Source organism: Paramormyrops kingsleyae, chromosome 2, assembly GCF_048594095.1.
Source record: "Paramormyrops kingsleyae isolate MSU_618 chromosome 2, PKINGS_0.4, whole genome shotgun sequence".
NCBI lineage: Eukaryota > Metazoa > Chordata > Actinopteri > Osteoglossiformes > Mormyridae > Paramormyrops > Paramormyrops kingsleyae.
The window spans coordinates 26,681,105-26,688,803 of record NC_132798.1 but is presented as its reverse complement, the minus strand read 5'-3'; positions in this window follow the sequence as shown (position 1 = coordinate 26,688,803).

Sequence of the window (7,699 nt, the reverse complement as noted above, 5' to 3'; positions counted from 1 at the left end):
AAACTTGGTCCATGTAAAAAGTGCTTTATTTTTCTGGTGGCTGTTACAAAGTATGAAGAATACAGAATAATATAATATAATATAATATAATATATTATAATATAATATAATGTAATATGGGCTTTGAATTTATTTAAAAAAAAAAATGAATTCATTGCAGTATTCAGTGATTAATCGTGATTAACCACACCTATTATATTACCATTTATTTATTTATTAAACAGAAGCAAAAATGGCAAAACTAACCAAAAAGTGATCAAAACTATTGATCTTATCTAAATTTATTGTTTAAAGTGGGTCACATCAGGAAAAAAGTTTTAAAAATCATCAAATCAGACCAACAAATGACATTATTTTAATATATCTAAAAAATTTAGGTAATGTCAATGGCTCTACACAAAAAAAAACAAGTACTGTATTTCATTGTGACTATCACGCCCAGAGGGGCAGGACAGGGCAGCTGTAGCCAATTTGCCACTAATCGCTCCACTACTTAAAGCGGAAACAACGTAACGCAAATTGCGAAGTATTGTTGTCATGAGAATGAGCCTTACTGAGCATTTCTCTGTCCTATGCCTTCCCCGTTTGTCCTACCTACCTCACCTGCCCTGCCTGTCTCACCTGCCCTGCCTACCTCGCCTGCCCTGCCTGTCTCGCCTGCCCTGCCTGTCTCGCCTGCCCTGCCTGCCTCGCCTGCCTGCCTGCCTCGCCTGCCCAGCCTGTCTCGCCTGCCTGCCTGTCTTGCCTGCCCTGCCTGTCTCGCCTGCCCGGCCTGCCTCACCTGCCTGCCTCGCCCTGCTCTCCGGACCTGTCCTCATCGTTCCTCCCGTTTCGTTGTCGCCCCGACTTGTCACTACTCATAGGACTGACTTCCACGGCATCTGACCCCTGGCAACCGACCCGACCACTCTCTTGGAATCTCCCTTTGGCATTTGGTGTACCTGGTTCTTCTATTAAAGCTCCGTTCTCCCGCATTTCGGGGTCCACCTCTTCTCTGTCCACCTGGTCTGACAGTGACATTGTTTTTCGAAACATCATTAACTTCGTAAGAATGACCCATGTTTATACAATGGTTTAACTTTTACTTCTGATGTACAGATTATTCATTTCCAATAAAGATACTACCTACAGCCACGAACAAGCTGAATTTCTAGACCAGATGCACAAATGACAATAAGACAAGAGGGGGCACTGAATTACAAGTTGGGATGATAAACATTTTTTTAATTGCACACCTTGGTGATTAATGGCATATACCACATGTCCATATAATCGCAGGTACTCAACCAGGCGGCTTGACATACTATTTAATTCTGACCAGATGATCGATCTAAAATATATTTTGCAAATGACTCTAAAAACCACTGGAAGTACATGTAATAACATGAAAGATCTTAAGATCATAAGCCTTTAATAAAACAAAAGAAATACTGCAAATTACGATATTTTTTAAATCATATGTGCACCTGTCTGGCAAATTCTTAAACAAAAGAAACCAATGAGGTAGGAATAGTATAATATATCTTTGTTTATACCATTGTCCCATTTGGGTACCAAAATACTACATGCATTGATGTGTTATAACTTTAAAATTAACGATATGTCTTAGCTCAACAAATTTCCCAGCCCTAAATATAATATAATATATTTATAATGTAAACTAGAATACAACAAATCTGTAATATTTTTAGAAATAAAATGCTGCAGATTCATCTTCCACCTTGCCAAGGAAGAACACTGCTGTGATGGGATAGCTCACTGGGAACCCACTACACACCAGCAGGGGGCAAACAGCAGCACGCGGGCCAAAGTAACCATGGTTACCTTGTGTTCTGAAGTAAGGAGCACCAGTATGGTATGGGAATAAAAAACCTTGACTCTCAAGGGGTATTCTTCTGCACCCTTGTTTCCAGTGCTTCCTTTCCCACCAAATAATCTTACAGCAGGGATGATTGACAGGAGTAAATTGTTTTAGAAGCATGACAAAAAATTTGTCTGGCCTTTCTAAAATAAGCTCTCACTGTACATGCACTTAAAGGCCACTTAATTAGCTATAACTGCTCATTCATTCCAATATCCTACAAACAACTGTGACTTCAGTTACCATTTTGCTTTAGAACCTGTATGATCTAAGTAGTTTTGAGCACATTATAATTGTTGGTGTCAGACAAAATAATGGGTCCACCAGTCTTGAGCATCCAAAGAAGTCTTAACTCATCCCTATCATTGTATCTCTGGAACAGGATTGCCAAACATTTGTAAATTAAAGGACAGTCTGAATTATACTCACCATCCATAAAGAAAATCAACTGTCTGTAAAAAAACAAACAAAAAAGAAATAATAAAAATAGGGTGTTGGTAAAAATATGGCATATCAGTAACAGGGTCGCCAACTCATGCTTTCAGACTCTCATGCTCGTGCAAGAAATGTTATGGTGAATTTATGTTATTCCATTAAAAACCTAGCTACATCAAATGTGTTGGTACAGTTTGCAAATCCTACAAACTTTTTGCGAGATCCTAAAACTGTTACATACATGTACATATGTGTGCAGACCTCTCTCAAATTGAAAATCTCATGCCAACCAGCTGACCAAACTTGAAATCCCTGCAGTAATAACAGACAGTATTTTAAGTGAAATCAGAAGCAGAAGAATGCACTTCAATTACATCATTTACACCAAGACTCTGGATATAAACTAGATAAAAGGTATGACAATATGAAAATGTTTTGCTAAGACAATTTTGTGAATAACCCCTCCAAGGATCTTAACCTTGATGTGATAGAAGGGGTTGTGTGCCTTGATGATCAACATAGCTATGTAGTCCGGAGGGCCTCCCTCAGGATCAGGTCGGTTGGCCTAGGCCAGACAAACTACAATATAAGAAAGACCCTCAATGAAGGGTAAAAAAAACTCAACAACAACAACAACATGAACTGACTGGTTATGTTGAACGATGTAGTCCGGAGGGCCTCCCTCAGGTCCCTATTCTCAACTATGCTCATCAGTTATGGAAACTGACTAAAAGAAAAATATTGCACGCACAACTGGCCAAAATGCAGTTTCTCTGCATGGGTGCTGGTCTCACTCTCCCTGGCAAGGTAAGGACTGGTTCACACTTACTGTAGATACGGATGCCACACAGTGTGTGTATGGTAGTGCTGGACCGTTCCTGGATGTTCACACATCTTGCGCCACTATGCCAGTCAGCCGCATACCTTCATGAAAGGGCTGGGGTGGGACTGTAGAAATGTGAGTTTCTTGATTCAGTCAGTTAAAAAGCATTTTACTGGAACACCTCTTCTTGATGTTTTTGATGATATTTTAAGGGCTGCAGATAATGGTCACTGTTCAGTGTTGGTACTCCTTAACCTTGCTGCCGTGTTTGATACAGTTGATCACAAAACTTAAAGTAATAGGTTACAGAATTTGGTTGGGATCTCTGGTTCTGCATTAATTGGTTTTCGTCTTATTTATCAAACAGGTCTTTTTCTGCCTATGTGAGGGAAGTTTTTTCTGATACAGCAACACTGAATAGCAGAGTACCTCAAGGATCTATTCTTGGCCCCCTCCTTTTTTCTTTATACATTCTTCCTTTGCTTGACATTATTAGGTCTTTTAAATGCATATCTTATCATATATATGCAGATGATATTCAGCTATATATTTCTTTTCAACCCCGCCAGCTTGATAAGCTCTCTATTATGATTGTTTTATGCAGATTAAAAATTGGATCTCTAATAATTACTTGTTCATGAATCATCAGAAGACTGAGATTATGATTGTATCACACCACATTGTTCGGGAGGCTACCAGTCGGGTGATTGTACTTCGTCGAATGCTCAGCCTAGTGTATGTAACCTTGGAGTGGTTTTAGATCAGTTTTTGTCTTTTGATGCTCATATTAAATCACTTATACTGTCTAGCTTTCTTTCATTTAAGACAAATCTCTAAGCTCCACCCAGTAGTATCTAGAGCTCAGCTTGAACTGCTTATTTATGCTTTCATCTCATCTTGTTTGGACTACTGTAATGCTTTATTTTTGGGACTAAATAAAAGGGGGAACATTTTAAAACGAATTTGAGGAAGCACTTCTTTACACAGCATGTAGTTAGAGTATGGAATAGTTTTCCTACTAGTGTAACGCAAGCTAAAACCCTGGGGTCCTTTAAATCAGAGCTAGATAAGATTTTAACAACTCTGAGCTATTCGTTAAGTTCTCCCCAAATGAGCTTTATGGGCCGAATGGCCTCCTCTCGTTTGTAAATTTCTTATGTTCTTATGTAACTACTGTCTCCCGTCTCCAAGCAGTTCAATATGTGGCAGCCAGGCTTCTAACATGTTCTAGTAAAATGCTGCACAAAATACCTGTACTGTCATATTTGCACTGGCTTACTGGTAATTTTGGAATAAGGTTTAAGATCCTTGCGATTACCTACAGGGCTGTGAACAGTCAACCCCCAAAGTATTTAACAGATCTCTTTAAAAATTATGAAACCACTCGAGTGGTCAGATCTCAGGAGAAAGGGCACCCTTGCTTAAAACGTCTGTTACTGTGAGTACTTAAGTCAACAGAAGATGAACTATAACCAAAAGGCATAAAGTTAAAGTTGACACATTTCTTTAGTATTTTAAGCAAGATAAAAAATTTATTTCCATCCGTCACAGGTACAGAATACCAAAAACATTAAAAGGGCCTGAAGCAAAAGTTTGGATATATATATATACACACACACACACAGTGGTGCCTGCACTTCACAAACACAATCTGTTCCAGGAATGTGGTCACGACCCAATTTGTACCAAGGCAATCTTTCCCATACAAAAGCATTGAAATGCAATTAATTAGTTCACAAGCCTACCAAATAATAATTTTTGTAAATTAATTTTCTGGTTTTTATAGTAAGAACTTAAACACAATACAGTATAGTATGGTGACGGGCGGACCAAGGCATTGTGGGAGCAGAGAGAGACATGTAGACTTGCTTGCCAGGGAAATCACACTCTTTATTAACAGTCCTTGTATTGTTGTTATTATTAGTTAATGGTTGCATTTCCCTATTGTTGCTTGTGTGTTTGCCTGTGTCTTGTGTGTACCCGGTCCGATCCTCACATGTATTTAGCGTGTGTAAATCTTCCACCATATGTGCATCTTGCATTTTGACATCTGATAACCTTGTGTTTCCCATCTGTGTATTTGGGCTCGGTGCTCGTTCTGTGTCTGTTGTGGTCCTTCTATTTACAATTGCAAGCAGGGCATGCTGGGACATGTGCCCCGTTGGTGCTACACCAGTATAAAAAAAAAGGTAATCTGGTCGAGGAATCTGTTTCTTGACCAAATTTTGTATGCGAACCAATGCACTTTTTTCACAAAATTTTTGGTTGCGAAGTAAATTGTTCGTAGGCCACAGCGTTCGTGAAACGCAGGCACCACTGTACATATAGACACATACACTGCTCAAAAAAATTAAAGGAACACTTTTTAATCAGAGTATAGCATCAAGTCAATTAAACTGATCTGGTTAGTTAAGTAGCAGAGGGGGTTGTTTATCAGTTTCAGCTGCTTTAATGTTAATGAAATTAACAACAGGTGCACTAGAGGGGCAACAATGAGACGACCCCCGAAACAGGAATAGTTTAACAGGTGGGGGGCCACTGACATTTTTCCCTCCTGATCTTTTCTGACTGTTTTTTATTCTTTATGTGTATATGTACTGTAAGGGAGACTGCTTTGGACTTGTGCAATGCTTTGTATCTTTTGTCTGTGAAAAATACTTTATAAATAAAGTTTGACTTACTTACTTACTTAAATCTCTGTACCTCCTTTGAATTGACTTCAAGCTGCTGCTGGCTCCTTCATATAAGAAGACGCACCCATCGCCGCTGCTCTCCTGCTTTCCTGGAAACTGTGACGGGCTGGAACTGGGCCACAGCTGGCAGGCTTTATTAACCACTAGCTGTGGGTAACTGGGGCTCCGCCGCCACACTGTCATGCGCCCCTGTTCGCTGCTGACTCCGATTCTGACACCCCTGCAGCCATGTGTCACATACTGCACAGATGGTTAAGACATTCCATGCAGACACAGTCTAATGCAGGTGACTCCTGGGAGCCTGAACGGCTTCAGTCTACAGCTGAGGCCATTTCTGGGTTGCATTCATCGTATGTTATTAGTCAGCTGTGTCCCCTGATTACACACCATTGCCACAACTGAGGCTTTCTTCAGAGGAATGATAAAATACAAATTAATGTTAATTTTCTTTCGATTTAAAAAAAAAAAATGATTATTATTATTTTTGTGTATATCACAGACACCCAGGAGGAAGTATGGTGATGTTTAACAATATCATTTTCCTTATATTTTGTAGTTATTTTCTCTCAGAGCACTAAATACTTAATATGTATGAGGAAAAAAATACTGCTTGCTCAAGATGTGAATGATGGCAACTTTTGCTTAGGCTGAAAGACCGATCCATCAAATGTGAAAGTCAGTTTTATCTCTAAATATCGCCAAAAAAATAAAAAGGCAAGAAAGCAGCTCTGATGCTCTAAAAGACACAGCTTACATTGCACATTGCCAATGAAAGGGTATCTTTCCAGGTATTTTGTAATCAGACATCATTTGCAGACTGAAGGCTTGCAAGAGAAACAATAGAGGTTTCTACAGAAACGTTTTTCATGCAAATGCAAATGTGCCAAAAATGGTCCTGCAAGTCATGGAAATTTTAGTGCCAGTATTATACAATGGGGTATTAGGGGCTGACTTTGTTTAAGGTTACATTTGTTTTTCTGTCCCCAACGTGTAACAAATTTGTTTCTTTCTGCTCTCTCTGCAGTGCCTGTCCTCTTGGTCCCACCCCTAAATATATGCACATGAAATATAATAACTATCTCTGAGAGGTACAGGCTTCCATTAAAACATCGATTATTGCCTTGAATGAGGTGCTAAGATCACTGCATGATGCTCCAGTTGGTGGTAACCAGAGTTGCAGTGGGTACCACAGTAAATAAGGCCATACAGGTGGATATAATAATTAATGATGAAATATCTATAAGCAACACAAACATAAAGGTCTCCTGGCTTGCAGATGGCTTGCTGCGTTGAGGTGATCCCCCATCCAGCAGGGCTGTCTGTTAAGTGTATGCTCAGTCACTGTATGCTGCAGTTTGGAGGTTAATAACACTGAAGAAGGTCCCCAGCATTGGTAACTGCGGGATGAGGACATAAAGATGGCAGCTACAAACCCATATATTACTCTGCTATTATAAAGTTGTGGACCCAGCATGACAATGCATCTTTTACACTGAAGCGATTATACTTGCCGAGAGGCCAGCGTAGATACCTCATCCAAGGAAAGTCAAAAATGACTCTAACTGAAATTTATTAAAGGACCAAGCATATCACCAACGACATGCGATTCACTTTCCACACATTTCTTTTGATTTCCAACCTCAAATATTGTGCGTGTGTGTGTTTGGATCAGATGTACATTATATTGTGGGGACCAAATGTCCACCACAATGTGATAAAAACTTGCTATTTTGAAATCGTGGGGACAATTTTTTCGGTCGCCACAAATGGAAATTCAAATGGGAATTTTATAAAAATCTGTGACTGCAATAAAAAAACTAAAAATGTCAAATGTCTTGGGTTTTGTTTGGTTACTTATGGTTAAGGTTAGGGGTGGGCAGGGGTTAA